Source organism: Mya arenaria, chromosome 2 (assembly GCF_026914265.1).
Source record: "Mya arenaria isolate MELC-2E11 chromosome 2, ASM2691426v1".
Taxonomy (NCBI): domain Eukaryota; kingdom Metazoa; phylum Mollusca; class Bivalvia; order Myida; family Myidae; genus Mya; species Mya arenaria.
In genome coordinates, this window is record NC_069123.1 from 63,391,888 (window position 1) to 63,415,964 (window position 24,077).

The following is a 24,077-nucleotide window of genomic DNA, read 5'->3' on the forward strand; positions in this document are numbered from 1 at the left end:
ATATATATTTTGGAATGTCTACCGTGAATTAGTAAATTTTCAGCAATGGCAATTATTGTTAAGATGGTTAAATTTATATAGAAGCAACTAAGGATACGTAAGGTAGGCCAATGTCAATTTTGCATACATTAGTAGACTCAAATCACAATTACGCTTACGCACATATTAAACTTGCTAGTTGCTATATATATCATATAAATTGAGTGAATCTAGATGTGTTTAATCATTTATTTCCTATGTTACTTTTATATATGGTTTGCTATATTAAAGTCAGAAGACGACATCGCTTAGCGTTTGAATGAACGAAAGTGCTATACGTATTAAAAAAATTAAGTCTAATCAGAAACTTATTATGATTGAATTTGGTCAATAGAAACGTCCACTTATCCATTGTTTGCAATAATAAGACACCTAATTTCTTAGAATATTCTGATTAAACGATTAGATCAATGCCATAATAAAATAGGCAACTTTGTTGATCGGCTAGAAATTGCAAAACCGACCAACAAAGCATAGTTTTGCACCACAGCCATCGTGCTGTTCTGCTAACCAGGCGGCCCCGCGGACAAATGAAATTCATCCATTTATTGAAATGTAAATATTAGTTAAAGGGATATCTTTAGAAATTGTTACTAAATGATAATATTGCGGTATGTGCGACAACGTTCTGGTAATAAGTGCCAGTCGTTCAAATATTATATGCATTGTCACTCTGAAAAAGACGCTGACAATGTCATTAAGTAATACGTGGAAATCCACTGCACTATTTATATTTTTTACCACTGCGCCATTGTAACGGCTGCTATGTTTGGACGGAAACTTCTCGTGGATCATGAATAATGTATCATATGAATCAAAGCGTTGTGGAAGGACTCCCTTCTATCATCAACGGTGTTGACATAAACGCGGAAGGAAGCGTGTTTAGTGAAAAACACGTTTAGTTGTAGTTTCGAAGAAATAAATTGACCGCATATTCCCGAAAAAGTGCATAAGTTTTAAAAGAATTCAGTTTACGGAAATTCTAACAAGCAATCCGTTTTTTCTTGACATACCATTCGAATGTTATCGACCTGTCACGGAAATCGACGGACGCTACGCAAACACAACGGCTTCTGGCTAATCACATATGGCAGAAAATAGCTAACGCCCATAGTAGACGAAAAACTATAAACAAAATTGTCGAAAAGATCACTGTGGAGGAGCGACCACCGGAACTTGCTCACTATTTGAGCATCTGTCATCGGTATTCGCGACGGAAGGAAGCGTTGCAGCGGTAAGTTTAAGACCAATATTTGCTCTTCTTCCTCGTATTTCACCTTGTTATGTTGATTTTGTATACTGACGATAATTTCCCCAGCTCCGAAAATTCAGAAAATGCTATAACACTGTCGAGATTTGTAAAAATGACCAAAAAACTATGCTTTGCTCACTCAAAAATATTCGCCGTTTGTTACAAAAGGCCCCCGTATCGTCTTAACAGAGTCATAAATAAAAAAAAAGTGAAGCGACCAATTTATTTGCCCAGTTGTCTAATATTCAAGTTTAAGCAAAATTGATGGAATATTCGCAAAGATACGGACTCCGGAATATGTTGTTGACTGTACTGAGACTTGATAATACCTGCACTGAGACTTGTGCCAAAAAGGATGAGTAAAATTGAAATGTCTACATGTAGAAAGGTGAATTATCTCGGAAAGTATTAGAGATACTGTTTTGAAACTTGACATGTTTTTTTTCATTATGAAAAGAGCAATTAATTACAAGTATAGTTACAGCTAACTCCATTTGTGCGATGTGTGTTTTTCCCGTGTATAAAAGCTGACTTTCTGCGCTTAAAAAAGTTTTTGATTATAAATATGTAAAGACAGTTGGATAAACATCGGTACAGGTTTTTGATAAATGGTTGTGAACAATTGTTGTAGGCTGTTGCTACTAATTCTTATTAACATGCACCTACACGTAGGCGAGACGTCAAACTTTTCTAAAGGATCCTAGCAGTTTCCCATTTTTGGGAACAGATGGTGACTACGGTCCACTTCATATCCTAAAAATAGAAATATATTATTGGCTTCTCTCCAATAAATACCAGTAGGAAACATGTCACATCCTGGGTATGTCCCATATTTAGAAACAGATGGTTCAGGTCCACTGCACAGAAATAGTTCTGGTCTACTGTGGATAGTGGCCATTGTTGTTAAAACAGAAAAATCTTTCAACGGCTTTTCACAATAAGTTATTGTGTGTGTGCGGAAGGGCCGCAGAACTTGCCCTGTGACATTTTTGCAATGATATAAAATGGGTCAATTGCACACCGGGTTCACTGTTACTAAAATAGAAAATTTATCAGTTATTATTAAATGCAAAGAAACAAACTTCATGAACGCCTTAGGGCAAATTCTCCCCTCTTGTTCCAAGTTTTCCGGCCAGTTATGTGAAAAAAAAATTCTGAACTACGAAGCCGTTCCAAAAGACATGTAATATACCGTCCATCGGCTCATTAGTTCGATTTGTTGAAGAAAAAGTAGAGCTACTGTATTGTGCCGTCTGCATGAAATGTTTTACTGTTGGTCATACAGTTGTTAGTTATTGATGAATTTGGTTTAGATTTGGACATGAATTAATTGAGTCTTTTAGACAGGACCTCCAGACTGACCTGCTATTATGTGACCTTCATCCCTAAATGCCATTGACCTAATTTGACTTAAAAACATTGTGTGCTCTATTTAGGGAGAGTTTTGTTTGATTTTAAAATGATCTCATTTAAAATATCGTGTTTATCATTTCAGAATCGAGATGACATTCCAGTGCTTTTATTGCACTTTGTCCACAGAGATTTACGCCGACGTGATCACCCATTTGATTGAAGCTCATACGTTGGATGAAATAAAATTTAAACCAGTTAATGATGAAACTGTTAAAAATTTTTCGTACAAAATAACTCCTGATCTGTGTAGAGAACAAGGTCGAACTCTCACTATTGACGATACAAATGCTGCGATACATGTGTCCAGAAGAGGTGTATTGCCAAAGAAAAGTCCTTTAAAAAAAATAAGACATGATTCAACGTTTAGTGTAAACGAATTTGAGATAATAGAAAAAGAAAATTTTGAGGAAAACAAAGATGTAGGTTCTGAATACCAAGAACTAATCAGAAATTTTACCAGATGTCAACTCTTTAAAGGACTGTGGAAGAGAGAAAGACTTCGTTTGTTTTCATCGGCTGATTAGTGAGGCACGATTTCCCTTGGACAATATTGCATTTCTCTTTTTTCTCGATGTTGTGAGATGGTTTTCGTTAGATAAATCTACAGCCTTCATGCGTTACAGTGATGAGTGCAAGTTATTCTGGCGCACAGGTTATAAACTATTTCGTGGGCGATTTATAAGATTAATGGGTGGACCAAAAAAATAGTGGTCAAGTGCCATAGTGTGAGGATTCATTAAGTTTCTATTCTGCAACGGATTCAAAAGTGAATTTCATTGTTTCAGATCGAAAAGTACTACAAGAAGACACTAAATTGATTTCCAAAGAAACCCTTGGAATCATCAGAAATATGATAGATGATATATCTCGAAATGATCCTGATCAATTATCAAGTTACAAACTTTGTGTTGATGGGAAAAAGTTTAATCCATCTTCAAAGGGTAAAGTAGATTTATGGAGATTCGAAGATCATCCTACGTTTGAAGAGAAAAGGAATCGTTTGAAAAGTGAACAAAACACTTTCATCACATATATTCGAAAACTAGAGAGGCAAGTAGAACTAGGGCATTCTATTTTAAGTGAAATTACAACGGATTTCGGCCACAGCTGCAGAGAGTTGGTGAAAATATTAAGCAATATAATAAAAGATTTAAGATTCATAAAAGTTAAGAAAGAGATTTCATTGAAGAAATTATAGGATCAAATTGAAGGTGACTGAAGAGCAAGCAGTTGTGCTATAATTATAAGTAGTCTGCGGACAAGCATCTACCACATCGAGAACTGTATAGAAGACATTTTAAGCACGAATGATAAGCTTTGCAAATTTGCAGCTGCAGCATCTACGGGTATAACAAATTGCTTTTCAATGGAGGATAAAGTTGATCTGGCGAAACAGGAAAATTATGTTTGTCTTGGATGTGCAAACGATGTAAATACAGACAGTGCTCTTATAAAACAGCGGTTTCAGGCATGGAAGGAACTACGAAAGTCTTGTCCTGTGACTATAAATAAAGCGGTAGGATTAGAAGGTCTGAAGCAACAAAAGTTACACCTCGATATCAAGTCAGGGAGAAAAGAACCTGAGCCTGTACCGGACGATTTGCAGCGTAAATTTGATTATTGGACGAGAAATGAATTAAATGCTGTCGCTTCCCTAGTGTCAACGGTTTTCCCAGCATTTGAAGCTGGTGCTTCATTATATGAAGAAGGTTGCTATGTTGTTGAAAACGACGGCAGGCCATCTATCGTTATTATTCCAGATGGTAGCTTGAGGAAAGATTCAAACGTGCTGGCAGGCATTGAAATAAAATGCCCCATGCCTAGAAAGATATACACAAACCCAGTTCAATATACTTTACCTCATTACTATGTTCCACAAGTGCTGAGTGAAATGAACTGCCTCAGTGTAACACAACTGTATTTTGTATACTTTGGCCAAGAATCAACTGCTGTGCACATTGAAGATTTCGATGAGAAACTCTGGAATGATCTTGTTGTTGAAGTGAACAGCCTGGACCATGAGCGAACTCCTAAAAGATTGAGTCCGAACATCCCAAACTTGAAACAGAGCATTGAACAATTCAAGACATCTAAAGTTTGACTGATAGCTGAGGTTAAATCGAAAATGCCAACTCGTGTGTTCATCCAGATTAATCAGCTGGAAGAATATATCATACGAATAGCGACAAGTTTGATTATACTGTATTGTTATCAGAAATTCACAAAGCTTTTATTCGAGGGAAGGACGCTGTCAAAGCAAGTGATGAATTGTGCTCTAAAAAGGCAAATGAAGTACTTGTTTTTATCTTGGCTGACCTAGACAGAATTCACAAACAGGAGATGTCCAGTGCGTTTCCAATAGCTTACGCGTTTAAGGGGTACAGTATGAAATCTTGTGGGATGTGAAGCATGATTGAAACTGTTCTGTTTGAGCTTAATGTCAGAGGAATATACACACCTGTTGTGTCTTATGACGGTCAATGGGCTTCACTGGCATTCAGGACGAAGCATGGAAGTGCTATCACACTTTAAGAACTTCAAAGGCAGGTGTACAATGACGTAAAAGCAAGAAAGAAAGCAGACATAACTAAATCGATATTTGAAAGAGGAGTTGTTAAATCAGATGAATCACTTGAGAATGAAATATATTATTGCTATGATCAAGATAGAAAGGCAGTTCAAGTTTCTGTAAAACAGGGTGTAATTTTGTTTAAACCATCGGTGAATATAAAACATCTGTATGAAGTAAAGAGAAAGAAAATCAAGAAAAGAAAAGAAACGGATGACGAAACTACAGAAAATGGTACAGAAGAACTATTGTATGTCGTTCCCTGGGAAGCTTTAGAGACATTAAACGATGACGAAATGCAGCTATTGAACAAAGTAAACGAAAGTAACACATTACCACTGATTGATTCACTTGGCCATGAAACAAAACAAACTATTAACCTGTGTGAAGCATTAGTGTCTGAAATGTTTGAATGTGATGACCTTTCAGAGCCCGATACAAGTCGTGCAAGCGCAACATAATTAGCTGATGGGATTGAGCAAATGGATATTGATGGCAGCACAAATGACGAGCAACAGACTGAACGAACGCAAAGAATTTTAGATAAAGATGACATTGCAACTATGTAAGGAAAGCTTCAGTCAGATGAAAATGCAACTTCTAAATGGAAAAACAAATCTGTTGACGATTTTGAAAATATAATCAAAGATAGTAAGAAAATAAAATCAGCCTTGACAAAGAATGAAATGATTGCGTATCTGACTTCAGTTGCACAATGTTTGTCCAAAGCGAAATTTCATTTCTGTAAGTCCTGGAACAAAACTAAATTGGCAGACTACATTCGAACACTTATATGTGAATCACCTGTTCAACAATGTACTACCGCGAAAAAGAGAAGACGACGTAACCCACAGAGACTTGTTACATTATGCAGACGAGTAATCAACCAAATTCCAAAGTCAATTCTAAATGCAGTGGTTGCGGAACATGAAATGGTTAATGAAGTTATACATTGGCGTGAAAACAGTCCATTTGCAACTGTGACTGAAGTTGGTAGGGAAAACGTGACATGGTTTTCATTCCCTGAATACAAGTCTGGAACGTTGTCATACATTTTTTCCCTCCTAGATGTGCACCATCTTATAACAAACTGTCGAATAAAGGTATGCAAAGATGGAATACCTGAGAGAGGGATAAATAAGCAGGCATGGAGTTTCGTTGCAAAGTCCAATACAACAAAACTGAAGATTTCACATGTGGAGGACCTGGTGGACAAGCAAAGTGATGCGATAGCACGAGAAACATTCTCTGAGGCAAATGTGCAGCAAGTATCCAAAGGAAGCTGCATTCTGTAAATAAGTCAGAGAGTTTTACGAGGCGGAAGATGAACCGGGCCTCAGCGTTCATGAGAGGTATCGCCGACGGATTGCATTTAGAACATGGCTACTTGAGGGTGTGAATTTTTGTCAATTTCCACCTTACGGATGTTATATCAGAGGCATTCCCAATATAATGTTTCAAGGGTTTCTCACGAATATTGAGAGACGACTTCAGCTGTTCCCATTCATCAAGTCTAGACGTTACAACGTTAGGGCCCTTGGCAGTCTAGAGGCCGAAAATCTTTTTGGGCAATTTCAAGACTAAGATCCCAAAGGCAGTGGTGTGATGAAAGCAGAAGACATCAGCGTTAGAACATGCTTGCAAGTTGCTTCAAGTTAGATTGTTGCCTGATCGACCTTTTCATATGTCATTGTCCAGAGCCAAGGTTTATCCAACCAATGAGTTACTGACAGAAAGTGGCGTGGATGACAGTGGGCGCGGACTCTTTGTATATCCAACTTTTGTCAGCCAGATAACGTTGAGGTAAAGACCTGTGCTTTATTAGCTCGGTTTTCATGTGGCGGCCGTAAAAGGTAGCCCCATACTTCATCGCAGTGTTGGTATATTTTCTGGTCCTTCAAGATCATTATTTCAACACTCGTGGTTTTGAAAAACGAATACCGCTTAAGCCTTTGCTAGGGGGATTGGGCAGTGTTGCATTCCAGTACTGTCCATGAACAGACACAATTAAACCGAGTCTTAAACGTTCGCTGTTTGCTTTGACTTCAGTGCTTATGAAGCTTCCACTTATTTATTTTCGAACAAAGATTACAATATTTCAAACTTCAATACTTCCCACATGTGTGTCAAATTGACCCTGCCCGGAATAAAATATTACATGTCATCTCGAGTCTACTAAGATTTGTCAGTTGAGCGATACTTGATCAGCATAAACCTCTTCTTTTTGTTTGACAAGGACGCTGTCATGATGTCCATTTAACCCTTCGCAGACTGGGAAAATTGTTGTCTGCTCAAAATGTCGTCTGCTTAATTTTTAAATTTCATAAAAAAATACTCAATATTGCAGAAGAAATATTTTCTGAATGTCAAACAGCTTGGAACCTGACCAGACGCCGATTTACTAGGTGTCTGGTCTAGCCAAAGCTGTTTGCAAAGGCTGTTATGATCACTAGCACATGCTAAGGGTTAAATAAATGAACATAAAGATAACCGGTTATATGGAGCAGTGTTTAATATTTTTCGTCAATATGATATATTTTCATTGTCTTTCGACAGAAACCATATGTTCGATGCTAAATCAAGGGGGAAAAGGAAGGCGAGGCGGCGGTTGGTGGAGATAAAGGAGCCAAATGAGGCAGCAAGAGGAGTATCTGGAGTTCGTCAATATCATAAATGTGACGAGAGTAAAATTCTTCCACATAAACGATTAGGAATACAAATTGATCAGTAGAAAACTTGGACTTTCGATCTTCTGACTGACACCTTCATGCATATATGGCGTGTTTTTTGGGGGGTGAATAAAATCAACAATCAGTTAGTTTTTTCATACCTTTATTTGCAACAGTTTTTACTGTATTTTCACTAACCCTACAAGCCCTAACTTTAGGGCCTTTGCGACCAGTGTGAAACCAGATCAACCGGCACGCAATGTTTGGCTCGTTTCTATATTTAAACAACAAAATGAATATTGCAACAATATTTCAACGTGTTTGCTTAACATGATTTTACATGTAAGTGTAAAAGAAATAAATGATAAATAATAAATATGATCTGCCTTGATTTGTCTATTGAAATAAAAATATAATGACCTGTTCAGGTATTACATAAACAATAACAAAAACAACAACTTGCTTGAATATAACATTTCAAAACTGGATCAAAATGCAAGCCATATTGCTAAAGACCAAGACTGATTCAGCTGAAAGGTAAATTATTAACTTTTTAGAATTTTGTTTGACAAAAATTAGGTAAACCGCATTTCAAAATGAGGAGCAATTAAATCGTGTTACTGATACAAATGTATTTCCTGATATCAGTATTAGTATTCAGCAATTAAGAATGCCATTACAACATTACAAGCACTACTGGCCCATTTGTTCGTACAAATATTATTAACAAAAACTGACACTTTTGTTTCATCACAAATATAAAATCACCGTTTCAGGTCAAAAGGTAGTGACCTAACGTCAGTATAACATAATAAAATGACACTTTACGATATAAGACAATATTTCACATTATGACGAGGGACCCTTGATAACGACAAAATGACCAGCTTCTGAAGTTACGTCTACGTTCACGTTCACTGACGGCATGCACGTAAAAAGACATGATAATCTGAAGTTAATTCCCCTCAACCCAAATTGTTCCAAGCGTTTGTGTTCCCAATTGATACCTGACGACACAAACCACATTGTCAGCATGTTATATCCGCTTTCAAAACATTTAAACATACGTACTTCATGTATATTGTTGCAGATATAAATCTCACATTGTTTAAAGATGTCAGGATGTCAGATGATCCTACAAAACCATTAAATTGGTTACCTCTTTAAAATATTCCTACCGACTTGTAACGGTGTCGATAACCGTAACATTTTGTGTAATTGCAGACTTTGATTTTAAGAAAGGAAGATTTTCTTGTACTGAAATGCACTAAATACTTGTAAGTGAATGTTGATGTAAAACTCGATATCATCCTCTCCGTACTAAATATACACAACTAGCTGAAGTCGCTTTCAAACTACCACTAAGTGCTTGTTCCGCCAAACTAATGGAAATGGTTTCCACGTGTTATTCATGCAAAATGAAATGGTTTTTTATTAAGCTTTCTTGGAGATTTCCTATCTATTTATAAATACGTTCTTAGAACAGTGAAATCTTATGTTATTAAGCCTGCTCTATACATAAAACTTCAAAATAGGACATGTCACTACCGGGCAATATTTGTCGGACAATTACACCGAAAAAAATAAAAAACAAAAAGCATAAAATAGGAATATACGAGGGGTGATCATGAAATTCGTTTCTTATTTCTTATAAAAAGTATAGCTTTGCTATGACGTCGGATATTTTCTATCAATTCATAGAAACATTCAAACTCTACAATTTAAACTGGATTTTCCAGTTAATGGTGTCACGACCCCAAAACGAAGACGAAGTCACGGGACATCGTTGATACCACGACAACATCAGACAAACAAAGCTGGGCATTCTCAAATATCATGGATCGTTAGCTACTATATGCTGTATTTTGTCTAGAGAGAAAAAAGAAACGAATTTAATTTTCACTTGCAAAACACCACCACTGGTTTGGTTTATCAAACAGTACTCTCAGTACTTTACAAAGCTTTTTATGAGCATTCAAAGACGATCTCCACGAGTACCTTTTCTCACACCTCGGGCATAAATACCTTTTAGGCCCGTGCTTTCCTTTCTTGTGATAGTTCAAACTATCTTTGGAGTTAAATAGTTGAAAGCATTCATCACAACTAAAGTCACTTTTAAGCTTATTTTCATTAAGTGGGCAAATATCTTCATGCCTTTTTAGTGAAGCGTGTCCATGCAAGCTTTTCGAACAATATTTGCACGTTTGAAGAGTAAACTTGAGATAACTGGCACAGTGGAATTTATACGCCTTCTGTTGGTTGTAACATTTGTTGCACACATTGCAGTTATACTTAAATTCATAATTATGTTTGCCTTTCATATGTAAGCTCAAACCAAATCTGGAACGGAACGGTTTTGCACATTGTTCACAGACAATTTCGGCTGAATGACTTAAGCGATCTGATTTCGGTAATGTCACTTTATTTGGAGCCTTATTTGGAGTACTAGTGCACAATGGCTCCTCTTTCTTATTCGGAGTACTAGTGTGCACTGGCTTCTTTTTATGGCGCTGTTCATGCCTTCCCATGTTAAAATTGCGGTCTGTTGTGTAACTGCAAACACTGCATTTAAATGAAGTATTGCTCTGTCCAAGATTTAATGGTGTCGCTCAAAAAATGTCGGTCACCTCCTCTGCCCGAACCTCAAAACTTTCATCGGGAATGTCCATTCTCTGTAAACAAAAAAAAAACTTAAATCAATTCTTGAAATCGCATGTCTCCATCCAAAATACACGATTGTTGTGGGGAAAAGGCTTTCGTCAGTCGGTAGCTTCTATCCAAATCATTCAGCCTCAAAATATCATCATACCGCTGTGCATACAATCCAAGCTTTTTTCACATTTGAAAACGGAAGTAGCTTATGTTTAATTCTACGTAAGGCTACCTCAGTGCATCATTTTGCTCTAACAGTTAGAGTCCGAGATTAAAGACAAATGGTCATCTGGGTTCTCTGGACTCAACAGTGAGACATACAGACGTACAGCGCCAACGACTAACAGGTAACTGTTTGGGGGTGGACAGGGGACGGGGTACGATATAAGGGGCGGGAGGCAGCGGGGAGCGGGGTGGGGAGCGGATAGCAAGTGGGAGGGGGTTGGGGGAACAAGGGGGAGGGGAAGCATAGGGGAAGGGAAGTGGGGGCAAGGGGGAGGGAAGTGGGGATTGGTTACCCCCTGTCCCCTTAACCAACTGTAGTTTGTAAGGAAAACATCAATTAATGCATGGAGAAATGATACCGATATTGTGCTTACATTATTTTTATTTGCTCTCACTTTTAGGCTGTTAGCAACCGAAATGGCAGGAATGACAACTAAGTTAAAAGTTACATTTGCGTAATATATCTTATTTTACAAAAATTAAATTGAAAAGCGTCTAATTTTTAACATCATATCGTCATTACTCAATATTTTGGTGATCAAGTCTCGGTACAGTTAATATCAAGTCTCGAGTCACCAACGAGCAAGAAAACAACAAGTCTCAGTACAGTCACCAACATATTCTGGACGCCGTATCTTTGCGAATATTCCATCGATTTTGCTTAAACTTGAAACTTGAATATTAGACAACTTGGCAAATAAATTGGTTGCTTCACTTTTTTGATTTATGAGTCTGTAAAGACGATACGGGGGCCTTTTGTAACAAACGGCGAATATTTTTGAGTGAGCAATGCATAGTTTTTTGGTCATTTTTACAAATCTCGACAGTGTTATAGCATTTTCTGAATTTTCGGAGCTGGTGAAATTATCGTCAGTATACAAAATCAACATAACAAGGTGAAATACGAGGTAGAAGAGCAAATATTGGACTTCAACTTACCGCTGCAACGCTTCCTTCCGTCGCGAATAACGATGACAGATGCTCAAATAGTGAGCAAGTTCCGGTGGTCGCTCCTCCACAGTGAAGATGCTTAAACGAATCTGACACTCTTTATGATATAATACCAATTCTATTTAACTCGCCATATGCTCGCTTAATAACAAATTTCCTGAACTCGTTAAACAAAATTGTGTAGTGTATATATACGTATATAACTATAACTCCTGACAGACCTTTTGTATTTGCATTGAATCAGCACATAAATATATATCAAGATGATTCAGCGTCATGTGAACTTACGAAATGTTTTAGGCCACAACTACTTGATCTTTTGTTCTACGGATTTTGCCCAAAAAAAGGAGCGAGCGAGCGAGCGAAAAAAATAAAAATACTCTTTTATATTTAAGGCAAATCAGAGGCGAGCACAAAGCGAAAGTTAAAAAAATATATATATATATATATATATATATATATATATATATATATATATATATATTTTTTTTTTTTTTTTTTTTTTTTTTTAACTTTCGCTTTATATATATATATATATATATATTTCTTACCAAATTTATCATACTGTACAATTATGTCAAGAAATGTTTTTAATTGCAAAAAAAATGTACTCAGTTATAAATGAAAAGGTTTTGATTGTATCACATGAAAATCTGTCTGAATATTTAACAAATGGCAATAAGATCCAGTGCTTTACTATTAACTTTCATTGTATCAGCAATTTAAACGTGGATATATTGTAAAGACAGAATTCCTGACAGTCACGTGCAATTATTCGAAGACAAAAAAGAACAACTATTGTAATCATTCCGTACTTATCTAACTTACTACCCCCAAAAAACTTTTGAGGCAGTTAAGAGTAAATCATCATTTGAGCATTTCCAAATATTGGGTCAGGTCCAAATTTGAACCTCTTGAAGAACATGATAATATTGTAATGACATTGACATGGCAGAAGATCGAAAATGTAAATAACACAGAGAACATTTCTGTAAAAAATACCCTGTGGATTGAATTTTGAGTATCAAACAAATCTGCAAATGTTGTACTGGTCATTATATTAAGTGCAGGTGTTGGATTAAAGATATTTCCATTACAAGACCTTGCCTTGACCTCGAACCTATGGTATATAGGTCCGTGCCTTGAAAAAGAATAACATGACAGCCTCCATAGCTTCAATGCCGGCACCTGTGCAATGCCCGTAAAAAAACAGGCCACTTTTATAACAGGCCACTTTATCATTAATCGAACAAAGAAAATAAGTGCGATAAGAACAGAGAATTGAGAAATTTAAAACAGTCGTTTTACTTACAAAAGGTTTTACTTTCTGATTTTACTGATGTTATTATAATACTGTATGTGTAAATACAGACTGTTTCTCAAACATTTACAAGTCCTACTTTTTTATCTGTTTATAACACTTAAGAGTATATGAATACCGAAAAATGCATTTTAGAATTAAAAAAAAACTCATGAAAAACATATTCAATGGTCGTGTGTCCGTGTATTTGAATATAAGTTTTGCACTCAAAATCTTGATTTAGTTATTATTTAGCACCAAATTTTAAAACCATGAATTACTGAAAAACACATATGTTTTTTTTTGTGCAATTAACTGCCTTCTAAAGACTGATCCCCTTGCTGAAAAATGTCCATTTTCCCTAAATTTTATATTTTTATCCCATTTTGATAAATGAAGATTACGTTAATGAATAAAAAAGCAAGGCATTTCAATATTAATAAAATCTTGAAATAATTACTTTTTCACAACATAATGTGTGCTAAAAAAATAAGAACATGTATATTTACCATTATATTAACTATTTTGGCCTGATTTTGTATTTTTCCCAAAGTCAACTTTTTCCCGTTTTGAAAGGCAAATGCGGTAAAAATAATTTAAAAAAATCACTGGATTCCCATAAATCATTTATAGTACATGAATATTGTGTTCGTCAAATAAATTACTTGTTGAAATCAGTTCCAAATAGTCATTAAAGTTAAACCTCGTAAAATAGAAATCATCGAAAGAAAGAAAAAGGTCGTACTGCTTAAATTTATCATCCGTATTTTCACTTTTACCTAACCCCTTGACGCCTACCATGTTCATAAGTATACGCTGTTAATGTTCAATGTCAAGCCAATGCAATAAATCATCTTTAAGTATATTTTGATCTTGCTATCATTATTAACTTAATTCAGTATACACATCCTAATGTCCTTAAAAAATATTGAACGATTTTGAAGAAAATTCGGAAAGCGTTTACAGTTATAAATAGGTATGACCTAGTTACAGTTTGTTTTGTAAGTTTACCCGAGTAGTATGGTTATAGTGCAGTTCAGTTATTTCCGCGTTATCCAGACATGTACGCTACTGGACGAGTACGAGGCTCGCGGCCGGATGGAGCGGCCCTTTGACCTTAAAATACCTCCTAAGCTCATTTTAACATTGTCCTGGCCTACCTATCGGTTTTCGTGTCAACGAAGAGTACTTTATACCTTGCTAAAATTGATAGTATTAAACGTTCGGTTAAAGGAAAATACAAATCAATTCCTCACATTTCCAAATCGAATACTATATTTCCAGACAAACATTTGCAGTTTAATAATTGGGTAAAGTAGTAGACTAATGTTGCTTAAAGGGAAATTGCAAAAAAAATATACAATATGAACATTGAAAATTGTTGTCTTCAAAGACAATATTTGAGCCAATGTCAACATTTGCTGAAGGGTCCCAGCTTCATTTGCCATTACACGATTTCCTCATACAAAAAAGGTGCATTTTTCTAAAAGATGAGCGGGTCCCTTTAAACAATAATAAACTTTTGTTCTAATCTTATTACCAAATTTGATCAAAAACGTATTGATATCATTTCATTTTTAAAAACTAGCAAAACATTATATAAATAGAATATATATACTATTTATCTGTTTTGATCTTCTTTCACAAATAAAATATATCTTATAAAACAATAAGCAATAGTGTTTATGTCAAGTATGTTAGAACTAATCCAGGTTTGAACAGAAGACAACTCTTATATGTTTTCTTAATTTATGAAAGCATATTATTTTTTTTCTAATAATATAGTTGCTATTCGGTATTTAGCAACAAGGTAGTTTAACCATTTTAGATTTCTTTTTTATCCAAAATCTTACCTCTCTTAACCAACTTCACATTTTTCCCAATAATTGTTGGACGCGTAATTTTATCTCTTTTACCACTTTAAAGAAATTTATAAACAATGGATGAATTAAGTGTGGCAATATTCCGGGGTAGGTTTTTATGTTTAAGACGAATAAACGTATTATAACACTTATTTTGTAAACTTGAAGACCGTGAGCTTTTGTTTTTTCCAATTTCCAATCAATTTAGGGGCAATGTTTACACTTTCATACTTACTCATTCCACATTCAAATTAAAAACCCATTGTTCCCATTTACATATCATATCCTACGTGATTTTACATTTGTTGACTTTAAAATTATCGATATAAGACCATGGGTTTTTGCTCAATTCAATTTCAAAACTTATCAAGAACCATCAATATTTCTGTTTATTTTTTTATAAATAAAACTGTACCATCTGCTAGTTTAGTATCTTTAAATTTCTTGATTTGTGAAGTCCGCCCAGCTCTAAAGGTGTTTTCCAGGAACCTCTTATTAACTGTAACAGGGAATAAATGCATAAATGCATCTATTTGTTATCAAAATAACTTTTCCTTTTTGGCCTTCGGTATTGAGTTCAATTAAGAATTCAATTAAGCCATTTTTGGAACTTTCTTTTCGTATGTTGATTGCTTTAAATTATATCTCAAAGAGGTACGCACACAAAAGACATTACGCTGGTCCTCGTTAATTACCTTACTGCGAGATGTGTTTACTTTTTATCAATATGATTGCTCCTCAAAAATCCATTGCATTACATCATTATATGTTTTATATTCCAGATATGAAGTGTAAGTGCTTTGAAGTGCATAACTAGTCTGCAATTAACTTATTGATGTACTTGCATTTTTAAAACCTATTCACATATAACATTCATTTAAGGCCATAGTAGTTAAATATATGTTACAAATTAACCGAAATATTCTTGCCATATCAATAAGGAGAGTTATTATATACTCACACTTAGAAAAACGATCCTTATTGCATGTAACTACAATTATATTTTATTTGCCGTGCAATAATCGTTTTATTGACTCAACACTAAATGCAAGAAAACATTTAACATTATGCAGGATAGTTTCCATGCCAAAGTACAGGAAAATGCAATACTGCTGACACGGAAGTGCACAATTTACCGCAACGTCTGTAATATAATACGTTTAACATAATGACATATAACACGTCATCGATCTGAATTCCTTCAGCACAATGTATTTTTCTTTTCTCCAGCATATCAGGTTTAAGACTTACTGTGTGTACAAAACATAAACAAATTTTATTCAAATTTAAGTATATGCTTGGTATTTGGCCACCATGACATTGGTCTAGAGGCTTTCACTTAGCAATACATAGCAAGTTATTTACACAGGCAAAAAGGGATGATTGTGTAAACAAAGAACAGGAAATGGAAGTGACGTCGTTCCCGTTGTATTTCATAATTAAATCTGGGACCGGATTTGGAATAAACCTCAGCAATGTCATTTCATAAATTCATTTTTGCTTTTACGACGGTAATAGCAATGTTTACCAAAAGCTCTCACTAATACATGAACGGACTAATGTTACCGCCGAACATCCAACCTTCTACATAAATGACGTATGGTTGTTTATTCCATACAATTCGGGTAAGTTTCAATTTCCTTAAAATGGCGGACATAACAATGTCTTACCGCATTACAAGTACAGATATTTCTTACCATCAAATAAAGTATTCATTTGTTTCATTCAACATATGATTAATGATGGAAATTAGCCAAGTGACGGTTGTCTTCGAAATGCAAAGGGTAGATGATATATATAGTCATAACGCTGTCAGTTGCTTCGCTATCTTTTAAATTGAAACTATTCCAATGCCTAATTAAATTCCGTTGTATTGACCACAATAAGAGTTTTTGCAAATGAGTTTCACTTGTCGTGGTTCATAAAGCGGCACATATACCTTCACATCAGAATACCGTATGATATGATTAACCACTGTGTTTTAAATGTTTCATAGCTGATGTGATATTCAAAGAGGACTGCCAGTAGGAAACACTCTAGTATGAGTCTATGTTTATATAACTTTTTGCTATGAATATATTTTTATGTACGAGAATCTCACTCTCTGTTATCAAACTGCATTCGATAAATTTGTGTTAATCTCCCTTTCAGATTGTATATACTGCACATAGGTATAGTTTGATGGGCTCCAGATTCTGAATAATCTTACGATCGGAACCATGGTCGAAACGACTGCTTGTGTTTTATTGTTTCTAATTGATTTTACATCCTGAATTTAGTAACCAATAAATGCTAGTACGAAAGAAACGAAGACAATTTTTTTGAAATCCGTATATTCTGGAGGAAAGTGATTTCTCTTAAAGGAACACCTTAGGTTGATGCAAATATGTAAATGTTTATATTTAATTAAATGTTTACTTTATTTGGCTTCATTAAGCAGAACAAAAAACAAACATATGAATTAGGTACAGATAAATAAATATAGGCGAAAGTTTGGATAGTTTTCAGCTGGAGAATTTGTGTTTAATTTACAAAAACATTAATCAAGGTTTGAAAGTTCTACCTGTACCTAAATCATGCACTTTTTTTGTTTTAAAAATGTCAAATGAATTAAACATATATAAAACATCATTTTTATTTTAAAGTTTCATTTTTAGTTTATTGGCAATATCAACAAAAACACGCCTTTGGCCAAACACAAACATAATAATATATACATAAATGGCCACACAAAAGAAAACCATAAACAGAATTTTAATATATGTGACACGAATATCGTAGATAATCGACTGTTTCCCTCGTATTATTGCGTAGATTTATTCGTTGTGTTACTGACAATTTCAGTTTAACAGATGCAAAAAAGAGGGTTCTGAAACAGCAGTTTTAAGTACACGAGGCTGTTGCAATGTTGGGAAGGTATTAGGACTTTATGTGAAAGTGGTTAATCTTTATCTGTGGAAGATCATACTAGTATTAAAAGTGATCAAGGAAAATGTGAAACACAGCCACACCGAAATGCCTTTGACCTGCTCAGAGCTTGTCTTTGCCGGAAACAAACACCGTTGAACAAGCAGAAAAATGAAATAGTCGAAACTTATTAAGTCCCTTATAACAGGATTAAGCTAAACCCACTATTTTTGTCTTTCAATATTTTGCGCTTTATATACTCCTTTAAAAAATTTGATACTTCGGATAGGAATTATGTTACGATTATCACAATAAGCCATTTTTCATTTATAAAAAAAATCACTATAACCATGTATTTTGGCTTATTGAAATAAGCAGCTTAAGCCTATTAAGCTTAAGAAGTTTCGAGAAATTGGGGCCAGGTGATGTACGATAACATTATAAACTTTTAATAACAGGCCTAAGACCACAATTATTTTTACTATATGTTTCATATAGACACTTACCTGGCTTTTCACTTTTAAACAGTCCAAATTAAAAAAGTACCTGGCTGCTGTAAAACATTCCATGACACAAAATTTAATCACAAGAAAACATAGGGTTGATCAATGCGTTGTCTCACAAAATTGAGTAATACATGACCCTGAGGTCAAGACGGAATAAGGCTACAAACAACCAATTTACATAGTTCCACAGGCAATGATTTTTCCAACTTTTACACTGAAAACTATCATTTTTTGCAATACAGTGTCAAATTATGTAAAGCTCTATGCAAAAAAGCTACCCGTTTCTTCTCTTTCATTCAACTCTAATAAAATATTGATACTTGAACACAAGCACTCTTTTTTCTGTATTCACATCCGGATCTTGGTTAACGGTCAACGGGGGCAGATAACTTTGGTTTTAAGCCAACAAGTGGTGTGTTATATGATATGCCTTCGTTTTCCAACCAAATTTTACGGTCATCAGGAATACTGCCTGTTATAAAGCATGATAATTAAAGAAAACCATGTGTACCAATATCGTAGTCTCGATAAGTCGTTAAAGTAAAAAAAAAAGTTTTTTTCTGTAGTCATACAAATGTTTGACATATATTGCACCCTTATTATTCATTGCAAAAATATTTCATTATTATGTAGTTTTATTATTATCTATTTTGCTACTTTCGCAGCTCTCTTATATGTAAATTGTATAACTTCGAGAAAAAAAGCAAATTTTGATTGAAAATTTTGATATCCAAACAGCTTTTAATATGTAAATTGTATAACTTCGAGAAGAAAAGCAAATTTTGATTGAAAATTTTGATATCCAAACAGCTTTTAAAAATAAGATCTTCTCCCAATTGGTTGATCGTTTTCACATATAGTTTGACCCTTTCCGATTGTAACCCAACTTGCTTTTATTGCTGTTGCTAAAAGAGATATGTGTATCATTTTTAAACCATAGTTTTCATATTCTTGAATTATTAGATTTTTTAAATTTTTAAAGAAGCTCCAAGTTAATATTCTGTTGTTTTTTTTCCAAGATCTAAGAGAGTTGCAGGCTTAATTGAAAAAAAACTTATCATGTATGCTTATTGAGCAAGACGACTTGAGGATGTCCTGACATCTGCACGGTGCCGTCGTGCAGGAGTACCACAACGCTTCCTGGCGCCCCTCCAACCTCTCGTCGGACCGGGAAAACAGGTTTAATGTACAGTTATATATTTATGTAGGCCAAACATAATTAGAATTCAAAGATATGTGTATTTTACAAATTGACATCGATTTTATGTGCATGTTTTATTAATATTGATTAACCATTATATTATTTATGCATTAATTTCATGTTTGAGTAACAACATAATGATATGATATTTAAGGGAGTAAAAGTACAGAAAAAATGATTTTGAAATTGAATGCTGTGCACAAGACCAATAACTCTGTGTTTAGTTTTTATAGAGTTATTGTATGTTGTTTTATGGTTATCTTTTGTCGAAAACAAGGTGTTTACTGTTTTTAATTAGTCGAGGGATCTGTCTGTCTGTGACTGCTCTTGTTTTGTAGAAAACAACGAAAAATGGGGCCGTTCTAATGGATTTCCTATAGATTTATGTCTTTCTGTACTGATTTGTGTAAATCATTTTAGTTGCCAACAATCTCCGACGCCAAAGAATTTGCATATTTTTAAAATATTAATTATTTATTATTTATCTCATATAAGTTCACTGTCTTGATAAAGATACATTTAATAAATTGCATTTAATTCTGTATTGTACGAATTGTTGCCATAGGAAACCATAACAACTCTATGATTTGGTATTTTAGAAGCGAGCTGAATTGCAATGCTTTATTACCAGTGTTTATCAAGCTGCGTTTATCACATTATAAATCCTTATCACCAGATTGGAGAAACTCTTAATTGTAAACTAATCAAAGCGCTGAAGTGGATATGGCAATAGAAAAAGGCTCTTAACGAAATTTCATTTCGGCATTATAGTTCTTCCATGGCATTGTTTGCGGACGGATATCTTATCTCTTAACCGTTACTGATTATCCATCAGCGATCTGCCTCAGAGATGGTAAAATGGTCATAAAACAGAATAATGAAAGCAAAGTCGGAGACGATAAAAACATATATCTCCTGCGGTATTGCAGATATATAACTTAGCTTAAGCACACGGTTTGCCAATCAAATCTGGTTGAATATGCATATGGAAAACAAGATGGTTTCTCTTTAAATAAGTATCTCATGATCTACCTACTTTGAAAAATATAGGCTATATTCACAACTATTCAACATGATTACAATAGAGGAAATTCCTCAAAAGTGGAGACAATATCCAGTGTTTTCTGCAATAGCATGTATACAATACGTACAAATTTCTGAGTGTGTTTACCAACACAACTCTGTTATCTGTGTTTTTCAGTACAGAAACAAAACAAAAAAGAAAGAAAATCATTTTCGTTTCAACTAATAAGAGCAATGCATAAATCCTAGAACCACTGTACCTCTTATAATAGCGTTGGTGCCTTTTGTCATTTTTCAAAAATCTGAAGTTCATGTGAATAAGAATAAGTCTTCTTTGCAGAAAAAACCCATAAATTATGGCTAAAAAATTGAATTAAAATGTTTTAGTCAACATAAGAAATGTAGCACGTAACATCTTAATACTTTGAGTACACTCTCTGAATGTACCTAAACTATTAACAAGTACATAATGTTTTTGTGTTGTTTTTATGTGCAGGTATCTTTTTTATACTATGACATAACTAACTTGATAGTATGGGTTATGATTCAATGTTGCTATGGGTGTCGAATTGAAATTTGAAGGGGCGTTACTGAAGGGCGCAACCTTTTGACATGCACCTTTCCCCAAGAACTGAAGTGTTTATGGTTTAAAATTTTGAAACGGGTGGGGGAACTCCTCATTGATTGTTTTAAGAAGTCATGTTCAAAATGTTGCGTTTTGAACGTATTTTATCATTTTTTTCTTCGACATGGACATAAAAGTAAACTTGCCCCCCCCCCCCCCCTCTGAATCCGCTAGTGGATACTTGCTTTAATCTAATGTTTAATCTAATACGAATTGCAACACTTCCTACAGACGTTTATTATTGATCCGCTTGTGTTAATGCAAAAAAATAAAACTTGCACATAAACCGAGTTGTTTGTCTTACACTGAATGAACGTAAATCCGATACTGATGTACGGTGTGGGATAATGTGCAGATAAAAAATGCTGATTATTCCTAACTACCTGATGCCGGTGTTGTTTCCTTGGTTATACGTTATATTTTGGTTGTAATCACGACGTTGTTCAAAAATCGTGATTCCGATGTTGACACAACGTCAGTGTCTGGCGTATAAAACCCTTCATCTTTACCCAAGTTGAATATACAATGTCAATCCAACCTCAATCCGAAATTATTAACTTTATCTTCTATCCAACATCAATTGTTTGCTGGGAATCCTTTTTATAAAAAAACAAAACTTTTTTTTAAATAATGATATGTCTGAAACAGAACTACATACTATACACAGTGACTGTAACAGCCAAAACTGTATCTTTTGGACAAGAGTGTATTCAATAACTTCATCACGTTATCGACTCGTTTTGCTGTTTCAATTGTTCGTATAACTTTTTTCATTTGTTCGAAACATCACACATTTTTCCTATCAATATCAGAGAAAACCCGACTGTTGGCATCGGCAGCAAGAACCCGAAATAAATGTAATTGCAAGAGGTTTTCAAGCATGTTTAGGTTCACAAATGATTCATTAATCCCTAAGCGTCTCATCAATGTATTTGCACCGAAGTCTTGAATGGTATATATTATGGAGGACAAACGCCGCGCATCGAAAAGTACTCTCTGGCATTTGATGTACCGGAAATATGATGACATGTATCGTACTAATTAATTAACAGAAACATATGGAGTTGTGATTTGATTTATTCAGTATAAATGACACTTTTCATCTATATCGCAGAATAATCATATCAATAGAATTTCCTATTACATTGCCGGATGTTCAAATCAATGATCAACATACTTGATTGAAAATATACAGCCGTTTGTTGTTTATTACGATATTGTCCTACGCCAGATAGGCTGGACTTTCAATTATCAAAATAAACTATCGAAACTATGGCATTAGCTACTTTCTCAAAAACAGGTTTGACCGAGACACTCAAATACCAAACTTAATTATTATAATATCTTGACCCGAGTAAGCAAACATAGCTTATTGCTCCATGTATTCTGTTTCTTGCTAAAATGTTTATACAAAAAAACTTTAAAGTTCACATGTTATAGAATATATTCTTTTTTCTTCTATAACCCTTGTTTATGCCTTTCACCAACTTTATGCACTTCATTCAGTCCAATATCATTATCGTCATAGTAAAAACCAGAAAGCTTTTACATTTCTATTTCTGGGTAAAGCCTCCAACAACAGCAAAATCAGTCAAAGCAGATAACATCCTTTTTCGGTCTAAAACAGGAAGCTTCTATAGAAAAATTTCTGGATAAAGCCTCCGACAAATACAATTTATCAAGACACAACTCAATCTTGACGCATCCTTGACATGCCATACACACTGGATGTACTCAGACGGTTCCCAATGGTTTGGAGACTTGCACGTTACTTTTACACTCTGAATTATCTACGTTGAAGTTTTGTTGATGTGTAAAAAATAAGAAATGCCGTTCATATTTCCTTTACGTTAATAATTAAATAAATATAGGCTGCCGTCGGTTTTGAGGCTTGTCAAACCCATAGACGATAATAAGGCACCGAGGGAAAGTATATCAGTTTGTTTGTTGCTAAATAACGGTGTTGAAATATCCCATTGTTTAATAGGTCATTAGTTTTATTCTATCTTCAATGCAAGTCTGGAGCCTACAGCTATTAACGTCTTCGAATATTAAAATCTTTACTCTTTGTATGAATTACATGAGTATGTGTCTACAACATATTTCGTTACTATATTTAAACATTATTAAATACATATTACACTAATATTAACTGCCTCAGATCGCTATGAACGTTCATGCCCACTTGTTCTGCACGAAGAGCTATGTTGGGAGCGCTACGGATACGCATCCGGACAATCAAAATTATCAGGTACAAGAGACAGACTGCCACTTCGTCGAAAAGGAGTTGAACAGAACTGATTAGCCCATGGACAAGTTGCGGTGCGCCTCCGAGAGAACAGTTTGAGCGACAGGTTGAGGTGCGCTGAGTGGGCGATATATCAAACATAGGACGAGATAGAGTATACTCTAAGCTATGAGCTGGAATTTGTAAGTGAGTGGCTCATCTGCAGCACCTTGGTAAAATAGAAACTGTATTATTTGGGTCAAACAGAGGCTTAAATCTCAGAATAATCTTAATGTCACTTGTAATGGGGATCCCAATGAATCTAGGGATTCAGTTTGATACTTAGGTGCAACCATTAATAAGAGTTTATCTTTCGATGTTATGCTTTTGTCTGTTTTAAGAAAACCAATGCAATATTAAAGTTTCTGTATAGAAAACGTGATATCCTTACAAAACATTCCAAGAAGTTGCTGGTTATGTCCCTTATTCAGTGCCATTTCGGATTTACTTTAACAGTTTGGTTTTATTCTGTTACTCAAGAATTGAGAAACAAGCTACAGGTTACGCAAAATAAACGAATTAGATTTGTTTAAAATTTAGATTCTAGAGCCCATATTGATAATGAGCATTTTTCCTGTCTTAATTGGTTACCTGTG